Source organism: Mandrillus leucophaeus, unplaced genomic scaffold, assembly GCF_000951045.1.
Source record: "Mandrillus leucophaeus isolate KB7577 unplaced genomic scaffold, Mleu.le_1.0 Scaffold45, whole genome shotgun sequence".
NCBI lineage: Eukaryota > Metazoa > Chordata > Mammalia > Primates > Cercopithecidae > Mandrillus > Mandrillus leucophaeus.
In genome coordinates this window covers 2,324,519-2,338,339 of record NW_012104809.1, presented here as the reverse complement: position 1 = coordinate 2,338,339, position 13,821 = coordinate 2,324,519, and the positions used below count along the sequence as shown (strand labels likewise).

Here is a 13,821-nt window from a genome sequence, read left to right as displayed (position 1 = left end):
TCATCTGCAAAACAATAAATACAAAAACGTTTGTAAAAGCAACATATGTCTTGACAATTTTCTAATTATCTGTGTGCAAAATACTCAATTCTTCTGCACAAATGGAACTTTTCACACGACACATTTGTACTCGAGAGCATACAAAATATTACTAGAAATTAGTGAGCCTGTATTTCTACAATTTGCTTTTATCTGATTCAATCCAGTTAGAGCTCAGTTATATGTATTTCTCCCACAAAAAAATAAATAATTGCTTACACGAAAAACAGAGGGGAGGATGAGTGTTGAGCTGAAGCTGAATTTACTTAGAAATAGCATTAAAAAGGAGACTCCACTCTTTGTAGTGAAAATAAGAGGGAAAGGAAGCCAGATGGAAATTAGCCAAATGGTGTTCTTTTAAGAATTGTGCCTAAGTTATCTTGAAGAAAAAACAAGAGAGAAAGAAGGGGAGATTTAAGCAGAATGCCCTGAAAAAGTTTTATTTATTTATTTTTTGGTTTTACTTGCCAATAAAGAAGCTAAAAAATAGTTGTTATTCAAACATATTCTTTACAAATCCATTAAGAAAAACTACTGAATATTTTAGGCTAGGAAACTCAATTTATAGCAGCTCTTTGGTAATACTTGAGATTTATCAACTATGCTCTCCAAAATCAACTATTAATCTTTGAATTTAACCTGTTTTCAGTCTGTTTGTTCATTAAGTCAGTACTAGCATCTCTTCATTTCTTCTATCCATCTGACAGCCTTAGTACATGTTTGGATCTCAGTCGGCTTCTGCACACCAGCACAGAGACATGCCTACAAGCCCGCCCCTGCCTCCTACACCAGCTAAGAAAAGAAGATGCCCATGTCACCATAGACTCTCCAGAGAGCGTGCTGTGACTGCATATACTTTTTGCTCCTTCATGAAAAAAGAAACCTGGGTGGACACCTCTCATGCTTCAGAGAGTCCCCATAAATTTAAGCTCTAATTAAGCATCTCAATTTAGAATGTATAAAATAATTAAGATCAGAGCCTGTCTCTGAGCCCTCTCTATCCATGGGAATTTTGAAAGTGTGCCCATACCACCAAATTTCCTTTTTTTCCCACAAATAAATGTTGGCCATGATAATATGTGCTGGGCTAGCCCTTTGCTCCATCATATCTTTAAAGATGCAACCAGAACTCAAAAATAGAATATTTGTTGTTTCATGTTACACATTAAAAGCCTAATTTTACCTTAAAATTTTAAGTGATTATAAGGAGTTGAGACTGCAAACATAACATTATCTTTACTTTTGCTGAGGAAGAGTCTTTCTATTTTTGCAGAGGAAAATTCATGACCGCAGTTCTTTAAAGCCCAATATCCTCATCTGTATTGCTGTTATCATAAAACAGTAATCCATGAACATGCCTCCGTGGTCAATGTCCTGGTCCATAACAAACAGAGTCCCAGAGAAATATGTATCATTGCTTCAAAAATAATGAGAAATGAGTTATGCATTGCTGTGCTCTGAAGCAAAGTGAGTATAAGGAAGCCAACGTCTTTTTTTCTATTTTATTGTTTATGCTTTTGGAAACTAATGATAAAAACAAACAATCTTCTGATATATTAACCTTATTAATAAAAGAATTTGTGATTCAAGGGAAATATTTCCAGGCTTAAGCACAATGTTCAGATTATTTTAGTAATTCTTTCAGAGCTCTTAAATATATGAAAAGGATAACCGCTCAATTTTCCCAAAACATGTAGCTCTTCATGAGAAATTCAGATCCAAAACAACTACTATTTTATGCATGTCAACATTTGCAAATGTGAAAAGGATGGCTAGAGATGCTTACCGCTCCAAAATTCCTAATGCATTAGCAGATACAAGTGTGCTGTTTAATAGTGAAATACAAGGCCAAGTACATACAAAAATAAAATTTAAGAAAGTAGATGATGAAAATGTAGATAATCAGGTAAAACAAGTGACACTCTACAATAGACACTTATTTTTTTCAGATTTAAGTGGGTGATCAACGTGGGTAAATTAAGTTTGGGGCAGAGACTGAAGACTGAAAACCTTAGTAAGTGCTATAGAAAATAGTAGAATATTTTGATGGAAAGTAGTCAGAGAAGCCTCTGTCAGGACATGGAATTTGAAATAAAATTTAAATGAAAAGGAGGCAGATATGAAGACCTGAGGGCAAAAAATTGTTCCAAGCAGAGGAATAATGAGTGCAAAGCCTTTAAAAATGAGAAATCTTGGCCGGGCGCAGTGGCTCACGCCTATAATTCCAGCACTTTGGGAAGCCGAGGTGGGTGAATCACAAGGTCAAGAGTTTGAGACCAGCCTGACCAACATGAAGAAACCCTGTCTCTACTAAAAAAAATATGAAAATTAGTCGGATGTGGTGGTGGGCGCCTGTAGTCCCAGCTACTCAGAAGACTGAGACAGGAGAATTGCTTGAATCCGGGAGACAGAGGTTGCAGCGAGCCAAGATTGTGCCACTGCACTCCAGCCTGGGCGAGGGAGCGAGACTGTCTGGAGAAAAAAAAAAAAAAAATGGAAATCTTTAGGCGTGTTTGAGTGACAGAAAAGGAGTCAGAGTGGATTTTAGTGAACAGCTCTGAGAGAGAAAGGAGCTGACTTTCCAGAGTCAGGCTAGTACTAAGTCAAGACATGCTTATACCAATTTGGGAGACTGGATTTTACTCACAATGTGATGAATAGCCACTGAAGGATTTTAAATAATGAAAGGACATATAGGTTGAGCATCCCAAATCCAAAAATCTGAAATCCAAAATGCTCTGAAATCTCTAAGCACCAACTTGGCACTCAAAGGAAATGCTTGCTGGAGCATTTTGGATGTCAAATTTTGGATGCTCACCTAGTAAGTACAATGCAATATTTTAAAATCTGAAAAAACTGGAAATCCAAAAACACTTCTGGTCCCAAGCATTTCAAATAAGGGATATTCAACCTGCATGTACATTTACACTTTAGAGAGGTCACTCCATGGAGAACGTACTGTAAGAAGCATAGAAGTATCAGAGAAACAGAGCAAATGTTGGTGGCCTGTACTATGGTTTAGAGAAGGAGATGACGAACACTGGTCAGATTTGGTATAAAATTTTGAAGTCAAGATAACAGAAATGACTGATAGGTTGGAATAGCATAAAGAGGGAAAAGAGCAAAAAATGATCTCTGGATTTTTACCCTAAACCAACTGGTTGGATGTCAGTAGTCTTCACGCATGAGAAAGGTTTCTGAAGAGAATGAACTAGAATATTTGAGGGGGAAAATAATCGATGATTTTACTTTTGCTCTATTATGTTTGTAATACAATTAATAATAGGCAGTTATTGAGCACTGAATATGTGCCAAGAACATTTTGACTTTTATATATATTTACTTATTTATATCTTTTACTTTCTTAATCCTCTCCAAAACCCCATGAAGTAGTTCTTAGTATTATCCTCATTTTATAGATGAGAAAACTAAAGTACAGACATTAAGAAACTTGCCTTAATCAGTCAGCTAATAGGTGACAAGAGCCAAAGAGAATCTGGAACCAGAACCTACCATATGACCCCCTCCCATATGCCTTCACCTATAGAAAACCCATGTAAGTACTTGTACTGAGCACTTGTACTGAGCCCAAGGGAGAAGTCTGGGACAGTGATACATACAAACAAAATCCTTGGGGCATTGTAAGACTTAGACATCTATTAGAAGCAGAGTAGCAGACTGATAAGATGTAGTTAGCAATTAAGGAGGAAAACCAAGTAAATATAGTGATGTGAACTGCTCCAGGGAAGGGAGTGAACAACTATTCAAATGACAAGATTTAGAAAAAGAGACAGAATTGACAACTAGATTCAGCAAAAGAGATCTGGTGCCCTTAATAAGAGCCATGCCAGTGGAGTAGAAAGGACAAAACGAGCCCCATAGGACTCAATTAAGGAGATCTTAAGATGTGAGTAATGGAGAACAACTAGACAGACAACACTTTCACAAGTTTTGGTGAAGGAGATCAGAAACAAGGGGGTGTCACTGGAGGTGGTAGCTAAGTCAGAGACCTTATTTTAGTTAGGATTTTATGTTTGCCTTAGTCTGTTTCTGGTGCTATAATAATCTTTAAGTGAGTAGTTTACAAAAAGCAGAAATTTATTTCTCAGTTCTAGGGGCCGGGAAGTCCAAGAGCAAAGCACCAGCAGATTTAATGGCCAGTGAGGACTGCTCTCTCTTCTTCCAAGATGGGGTGTGTTGTTTCTGCATCTTCACATGGCAGAATAAAACTTAAATTCATTTCAAAATATACCTATGCCTGAACTCTTTTTTTTTTATTTTTTTTTTTTTTAGACAGCCTTGCTCTGTTGCCAGGCTGGATTGCAATGGCGCAATCTCTGCTCACTGCAATCTCTGCCTCCCAGGTCCAAGCAATTCCCTTGCCTCAGCCTCCGGAGTAGCTGGGACTATAGACACGCACCATCATGCCTGGCTAATTTTTGGTATTTTAGTAGAGATGGGGTTTCAACATATTGGCCAGGCTGGTCTTGATCTCCCGACCTCGTGATCCACCCGCCTCAGCCTCCCAAAGTGCTGGGATTACAGGCGTGAGCCACTGCACCCGGCCTGCATGAAATCTTAATATGCATTTAGCCTACAGTATGTTCAAGTGGGTAAATGTCTTCCTGTCTACTAAGTAGAAGTAGAGAACTTTCTACTACTAGGTCATGCCAATTTACATTTAAACATATGGTAATATAACCTATTTTAAACACTGCTATGGTTTGAATGTTTGTGTCATGTCCAAAATTCATGTTGAAACTTAAACCCAATGCAAAAGTATTAAAAGGTGAGATCTTTAGGAGGCAATTAGGTCATGAGTGTTCTGTCATGATGAGGAGGATCAGAACCCTTATAAAAGGGCTTGAGAAAATCAGCTTGTTTAAGTTTTATTCACATAGATTTCACTATATGCTAGAATGCTGCTAAAAATAGTAATTTTTTGTCCCTCTTGGAAGTCGGACATTCTCTTGGATTTCCCCGTTCAATTCTGGGACATAGATCCACTGCTTTAGTTCAGCAAGTCTTATATTTACAAGGTACAAACAATCAAACTTTATAGCTGTCTTCTAAATCTAGTCATCCACAGTACTGCATCAATTTATTTGCATATGTTGTGCACAGGGGCTTATGCCTGTAATCCCAGCACTTTGGGACACCAAGGCAGGAGGATGGCTTAAAGGCAAGAGTTCAAGGCTGGCCTGGGTAACATAGCAAGACCCTGTCTCTACAAAAAATAAAAAAAAAAATTCTTGAGCATAGGGATATGCACCTGTAGTCCCAGCAGTGAGGAAAGCTGAAGCAGGAGTTTCTCTTAAACCCAGAAGTTTGAGGCTGTGGTGAGCCATAATGGTACCACTATACCCCTGCTTAAGTGACAGAGCAAGATCCTGTCTCTAAAAACAAAAACAAAACAAAACAAAAAATGTACTTGAATAACTTGGCAGCTGGTGTTTTATTGTTGCTTTTCTTGTTCCTATTGTTTTCTTTTCTATAAATCATCATGATTCTAGATGACTTGGATGACATATTCCCCTATTTCGGTTTCAAATTCTTTTGCTCTTATATTTCAGTAACAGTAACTTCTACTCACTTTGGCAATTCACACTCACAGATACAAAATGGGCTGTTTTGAAACAAAAAATGCTCTACTGTAATATCTAAAATTGTGAAATTCTCTCTCATCACCTATCCCACTCACTCATGCCCACAAAACCTCCTCTTAAGCTTCAAAGGCTAATGACCTCCATGGCTTCACTCTTGAATTATCAGTGTCTAATCCTTCCTGGCTTGACTTCCTTCTCTCCTTAATTTTGATCCCCCTGATAAACCATTTTCAACATACTTTCATGGGTGCAATTGATTTCTTCCCTTCTTTAACCTTCTCTCGCAGCTGCCTTGCCAATCCCATTACCAAATCAGTCCTACCATCTGTTTGCTCTCCTCCTCCTCCTGGGCTGCCAAGAGTTCCTGAGAAAATTGAATAACCATGCTGATTGACTCTGCTACAAATTTATGATTTCCGATGTCAGCTGAACCTTCAGAGCTGCTCAGCAGCCCTATTACTCATTCCTACTTGGCTGGTCTTCCCATTCCACACAGCAGCTGTTCCCACCACACCCTCCTCAGATCCCCACCCTTATCCTCATTCCCCTCAACCTCAACACATGATTTTCCCTCTTACTGCTGAAAATATTGAGCCTATCAGTTGTGAACCCCTTCCGCTTCCCTCCCCTGTATCTCCAAATTTATCTGCATCTTTATTCATCTGGACCTCATTTTGCATCTCAAAAGAATCCTTATTCTTTTGTCCATCTGACTTTTTAATTCCACTCCTTCCTGCCTCTGATAGGATCTTGTTTCATCCATGTACTTTCTCCTTCCTGTTCAACCTGTAACTTTTTTTCAATCCACAAACCTATCTAAGTTTTCCTGTTTTGTAAAAGAGATCATCCCTTACCTCTTCCATTGCCGAACTGCTCTTTCCTTTTCTTTCCTGCAGAAATTCTTGGCAAAGAATTTACTTAAAATTGGCTCCATAAAACTTGATGTATTAATAATTTTCTTGCCTGGCTACCATACTGATGAAACTATTAGTAATGCTACATAAAATAGCCTTTTCTCACTTTAGTTTTCTTGATCTGAATGATGGAGTTTGGTTTTAATATGAATTCATTCACTTACTAACCTGCATGAATTTGAGCAAGTTTCTTAATTATACTAAGATTTGACACCCTCATATTTAAGTTGAAGACCCATGAGTCACTTTTACACAATACCAGTAGAATATATTCTTGTATTCTACTTTCTTTTGATAAGGACACCCTGCTTTCCCTTGAGCAAATACTTTTCTCCCACTGAATTTAGCCTGGTAGGACTGTTAGTCAAAAAATGTTACCCTTCTCTAACTAAAAGGTTGGCTAGTTTCTCCAACAGGATATTTCAGCAGCATTCTCTCTCTGGAATCTAAATAGTGAGCATAGGGATTAAATAAACTAACATAATCGGATTTAAGTCATTCCAGCAGTAGTGTCTGAAAGGGATAGTTCCTATTAACTTCTCAATTTACTTCTACTCTCTTGAGCTGGAATACACCTTTTTCTTTCCTGTGCATGTTTCTTCATCCTCCAGTAGGACCTTGTGAGTTCCATTTCATGATTTATGAAGCTTTCTTTGGTTTAAAATATTAACGGATAAACTTGGTTTCTATTTCTTTAAAACAAAGTATGCTATTAGGATTAAATGAGATAATTTGTGTAATATCTTTAGTTTAAAGCTTAGTGGCCTAGCAGGGATTGGATTGATTTTTATTATTACTGTTGCTTTTGATATTATTATTAGTATGCTGACTCCAGGCATATTGAAACACTCCTTCTTTCCTTTCTATCATGAGTTTCCCCTGATTCTAGCTTTACTTCGTTGGCTTTTCTGTTATGCTCTCCTTCCATGGCTCATCAAGATGACCATTCTGCCTTCTGTTTTTACTCTCCATATGCATATATTCCCTGGGGATTTCATTCAATTGCATGGAATCACCTATCATGAAATGTAAATAAATTTTTTAACTTTTTCCTCCTAATGTTTATCTCCCACATTTCCCATTCTACTTTCTTATTAAAATGTTCAAAACTAAAATCCGAAGCAAATATCTTATCCATTACTATTTTCTCTTTTTCCCAACATCTAATCTTTTCCCAACATCTAACCACCTACCAAATAGTTTATATCCTTCCATTCATATGATTCTTGATCTGTCTCCAAGGTCAGTGTCCAAGGGTGTGGCATCAAAATCACATAAGCGGACTTCATCAGACTGTACTAGTCCCCTGACAAGCATCCTTCCCTCCAGCGCTTTCACCATAAACTGTCCTCCACTCTATCAGTAGAGCCAACTTCCCAAAACAAATATTTTGTTATGTCTTGCATGAAAACTTTCAATGACTTCCAAATGTTTATAGGATAAATACAAACTCCTAGGCATAAAATTCAAAACCCATCTCCAGCTAAGTCCAGTTTCTCTTTCCAGTTCCCATCTAGTCACTTATCCCATGCTCCCTGTACTCTAACCACACTGGATGATGTGCCTTTTGTCTAATAAATGATGAACTTTGATACCTCCATGACTTTGTTCATGATTTCTCATTCAGTTGAAATGCCTTTCTATTCTGTCCTAGTTTGAGGAAACTTAATTTATTACAAGGTTCAACTCAAAAGGTTGTTGTATCATTAAACCTTTCCCAAATATCCTGACTTTTTCTGCCTATCTCTGTCTTGCTATAACACTTACAACACATCTAACTCTCATGGCAGTGAGGTCTTTGAGAGCACAGATATTTTCTTTCACATAATTGAATTCCCAACATTAAGCACGGTGCCTGGGATAAAGTAGCTACTCTGCAATTATGGTTGAGTGATTATAGCCCTCTGGTGATACTTCAAGTTAAAAAAATACATTTTCAAATAAATATATATGAGAAACATATATATGAAGAAAAATCCATATTGCAAAAAAATATACAAATGTATGTGTGTATATATATGTTTGTGAGTGTATATCCAAAATAATCTAGTATTTTTATACTTCTACACTCCATTGGTTAATGCTTCGGTCAAGTCAGCTCATGACTCCACACTGACATTAGGATCCCTAATATACTTTACTTATGATGTCAATAGAAGTTATATTCATAGACCGGGAACGGTGGTTCACGCCTGTAATCCCAGCACTTTGGAAGGCCAAGGTGGGCAGATCATGAGGTCAGGAGTTCGAGACTAGTCTGCCCAACATAGTGAAACCCCATCTCTACTAAAAAAAAAAAATAGCAGGGTGTGGTGGTGTGCGCCTGTAGTCCCAACTACTCAAGAAGCTGAGGTAGAAGAATAGCGTGAACCTGGCAGGTGGAGGTTGCAGTGAGCCAAGATCGTGCCATTGTACTCCAGCCTGGGTGACAGAGTGAGACTCCGTCTCAAAAAAAAAAAAGTTATATTCATAAATAGCAGATTAAGAATTGAAAAAATCTTAAGTGATATGCAACAAGATAATTCCAAAAATACGATATATTACAGATTACATTTTTTCATAATAATAAGTCTGGTAAGGAAACCTTGATTTCTAAGTGAATTTTAAAACGAAAACTTTTAACTCTTTCAATTAGAAAAATAAATTTTGAATTGTCACATCATGAGTAACAGCAATGTTAAAGACCATATTCCCACTGACACTTATGAAAACTAATAAAAAATTCAGATAAATATACAATTACGTATAAGAAAGTAGATGATAAAGTATATTGAATGTGACTGATATGGGATTTTGTATAAATTGTATGATATAGTGTAATCCAGGCATTTTGAAAATTATATGCGTGTGAATATTTATTTAGAGAACCATGGGTTAAATACTTTGCATAAACATGTTATGTACAACTTCTGCATTATACAGAATATTAAGAATGGCTTTAACAATACAGAATAACTTTACAGGGTGTCTTTCTTGGAAAATTTAACATTATAAGTACTATACATTAATCATTATTCATAGGACAGGGGTTCTGAATTTTTGAAATGCTAGATAGCCCCTAGCATGCCATAGGCCCTTTCAGCTCTAACAGCCTGAAGCTGAATTTCCTTGATTGTAAGTCAAAGATCAGACAGAAAACATCCAGGCAGAAGCATCTAGTCTAGTAGAGTATCTTTTAATTAGAATTAAAGGTGAAAAAAGAAAGGAGAAAAAAAAGTAACTCTACAGACTATGTCTCCGATATTGATGATCCTTAAAATTTCACTGTCACAAAACAGCCAGAACTGTCTTACCATAAATGAAATCATATGAATTGTTTCATATATTTTTCAAAAGAAAACAGTGAGTCCTATAAACTACAGAACTGTGTAACTCATATTCACACTATTTGCAGCATAAATTCTTCTTTTAAACTAGGAAGCACAAAAGCAAACAAATTATTTTTAAAAATTAGTAATATGCTGCAAATTTAAAAAAAAATATATAGCCTGAAATAAAAATCAGTTTATAGCTTGAGCGGTTAGTTCAGAGAAGGATAGAGGTAGAAATGAGAAGCCATGGATTCGTTAGTGATGGTTCTTTAGCCTTCAACATCAAGATAGCCTCCTGGGCATGACTTCATTGAGAACCTAGTTTAACACCAAGGAAAGTCTCTTGTAACTGTTAGTATTCAACAAAGTAATTTTTTAAAAAAATTATGTTATAGTTATGCCATATTATCACACACAAATAGTTTAAGTTTTATTGAACTCTGTTCACAGAATGGCTTTGTGCCTACAGATTTTCGAAACCATGCATTAATATGTTTCTCTTTCGTTGTTAATTATACTTATTCCTTGACTTAAAGGGGTAAATCTCATGTACCAAACATCATACTGGTGCTTAGAAATGACCAAATGCGATTGTCTCTATTACATCCTATCTTACATAAATTATGGCCATGAATGCCACAAGGGTTCTAAGTCTAATGAAAACATGTCTCAAGTAAGCACACAACCCAAATATATTTAGGGTTATTTGCTTCTTCTCTCTATAGTGCTTCCTCTGTGCCATCATGAATGTTACTCTTCTAACAAATCAAGGCATCCACTCCCGTGTCTTTAAAGACCTGTGTTGTCTGACTCCCGTTTCTCCCAAGTTCACATTGAATCTCCTTCAACTTAAACACAATGTCTTAAGTATGTTCATCCATTTTCCGCTCTCATTTTATACGATATGTTGATCCATTTTCCAGCCTCATTTTATACGATGCTGCCTGGACACCAACTTGTAGTCCACTACAGCCTGGACTCTTGGCACTGTATATTTATCACATATGGGTAACACATTTATCTTGGTAACAACTGAATTCCAGCAATATAGTAGATCCTGAGTAACACAAAAGAACACGAAGCTCTAACAAAGTTCACATGATTTGTTATAGATTCAAGTGATTTGTGACATATATGTATATAAACATGTGTATGTTAACTCAACTGTAAGATCCAGCATTTAATATTTTCTTAAGAATGTGATAAACACAACATCTAATCTATTGTAGGAGCTCTGTAAATATTTATTGCATGCCCCAGAAAATGCATAATTTTCCAATTTATAGCATCAAATGAATTCAACCATTGTTTAGTAAGCAATCTGGTAATCTACTATAAGCAAGGCACTCTGCAAAGAACTGGGAAAGAAGGATAGGCAAATATGAATTACACCAGGATCTTCCCAGTGAAGACATTATGGTGTGATAAAGAAATACACACACATATACACTAGCATGCACACAGTATTCCATTATTAAAAGTAGGAAGTGGGCTGGGCACGGTGGCTGAAGCCTGTAATCCCAGCACTTTGGGAGGCCGAGGCGGGCAGTTCATGAGGTCAGGAGATCGAGACCATCCTGGGCAACATGGTGAAACCTCATTTCTACTAAAAATATAAAAATTAGCCAGGCGTGGTGGCAGGCGCTTGTAGTCCCAGCTACTCGGGAGGCCAAGGCAGGAGAATGGCGTGAACCGGAGAGACAGAGCTTGGAGTGAGCCAGTGAGGCGAGATCGCACCACTACACTCCAGCTTGGGCTACAGAGTGAGACTCCATCTCAAAAAAAGAAAGAAAAAAAGAACAAAAAAGCACTAACAACTTAATAATTAGAAAAAGCTCAGTAAAAGAAAATGGCAGGTAGGATTTACTCATGTAACATTAGAAAGAGAATTGCAGAAGAGATAACAGTATGGATTAGGATAACCTGGCAGGGAAGTGTAAAGCAGGTAAAGGCCTTTGAAAGTTACCAGATTTACTTGGAGAATGGAGTTCCAGAAGAAGAAGAACAGAAAGTAAAGTGGGAGAGGGAGTTTAGAACTAGAGGAACATGATTCTAAATCAAGAAATTTAAAATGTATGTATTAAAAGCAAACTGGCACTGGATATATCTGAGCACACTCAAACAAGAAGTAAATTGTTCTGTCCTTGCAAGAAGCTGAGGCAGCAGTGTATGGAATACTTTAGCCTTCTATGTAATATCTGAATCCAGTACATATAATGTGTCCACAAACTGTAATATCAGATCAACTAAGCTCTTCAAGCCTAACCATGATCTCTGTTGTATTTCATAGTTTTGATCAGTTATCACAGCAGTACATAGAAAGAGAGAACTCTTGCTTTTTTAAAGAACACCTATTTCCATGATACAATATTACTAGATGGCACAATAAGTGGAACGGCTGCTAATAACAGTAATCAGGGCTTACCAATTTCAAATTCAGACTAAACAGTAAATAACGGTGACTACTGGGGAAGGCCGTTAGGCCTCCTACTGAGAAGTAGTCAATCTAAAGACCCAATTGTAATATATCTTTGAAAACCAGTTAATAAGAAAAACTGCAGTAAAATATTGGAAGAAAACTGAAATAAAGCATTCCTACACCTCACAGTTAAACAAAATTGAATGACCAGAATAATGATGCAGCAACAGCTGAGAAAAGAGTGTTAAGGTTTTCAAGGGATTTCTCATAGACACAACAACCTGACACCTTTTATTAATATAATTCCAAATATTCAAAAAAATAAAAATGGAGGCGAGAACAGGAACTTACCTAATTACTCTGCTGAAGTCTACTAGAAAATAAATAAACTTGTCACATATTTTTTCAGTGTTTGTTTTAATAAATAGTTTCTATATTAAAAGACAATATAGAAACTCTTATTCTCACAATCCCAACTCAGTGTGTGCTTTGATCATTAATCATTTTTATTATGCTCCCGTTTACAAATATTACCATGTTTATGGGCAGGTTTGTATACTCTAAACAATTCAAAAACATACCTTTTCAAAAGTCTTGGTAAACAGCAAGTGTATTTATCAAGGTTGTGAAATATATACCAACAAATAGCTCTAATAACAAGCTTAGATGCCTGCAAACATTTAGGGAAATTGGGGTTTAAAGTCAGACACACTTGCAATTCTCATCCCAGCCTAGTTAGTGACTGGTGTAAGACCTTCGGAAAATATGTGTTTGTTTTTAATAGCGGATAGCACCTAGATGCACTTACTGGATGCCAGGCAATGTTCTCTTTGCATTGAAACCACTTCTAGAATCTTAGTTCAACCAATAAGTGAGTAGCTTTGTGACCTGTGTCAGATTTCCAAGCCTTCTTTAACAACAGCTGTTACTTACAGTTTCTGACTGTATGCCAGGCAGTGCTGTGCTATATATTATATTATGCATGTCATATGTAAAATGTTCACTTACCCACATTTCCAAATAATGCCATGAGAGTGTGCTATTATATTCATTTAAACACATGAGAGACCTGGGTAAGGTGGGATTTAACTGTAATTCCAGCTACTCCAGAGGCTGAGGCAGGAATATTGCTTGAGTCCAGGAGTTGGAGTCCAGCCTGGGCAACATAGTGAGACCTCCATCTCAACATATACACAAACAAATAAATAAACACAGGGAAGATTAAGTAACTTCTTCAAAGTCTCAAAGACTGATCCATATCGGTGATCTAAATAATTCGCCTTTTAATTTATAAATCATATATAGGTTTAAATTACATATTTTCATAGAAAATCCAAGAGGGAGGAAATATAGTAATTTAAATACTCAATAAGTGTGTTTAAATTGAAAGATCACTCTCAGATCATTATCACTTAACTATCAGACCAAAAATAAAACTGCAACTTTCTGATTGTCCAATGATACCCGTGCCATCAAACTACAAAGAAATGTAGGTATCACACATCTTTGTGTTTGTCTCAACAAAAATATCT

General features: G+C 36.7%; 1 protein-coding gene across 1 annotated transcript in view; it reads right to left on the bottom strand.

Moving 5' to 3' along the window:
• PCDH7 (protocadherin 7) overlaps nt 1-13,821 on the bottom strand; it is a 471,716-nt gene that overhangs the window by 383,565 nt on the left and 74,330 nt on the right. The window lies entirely within an intron of this gene.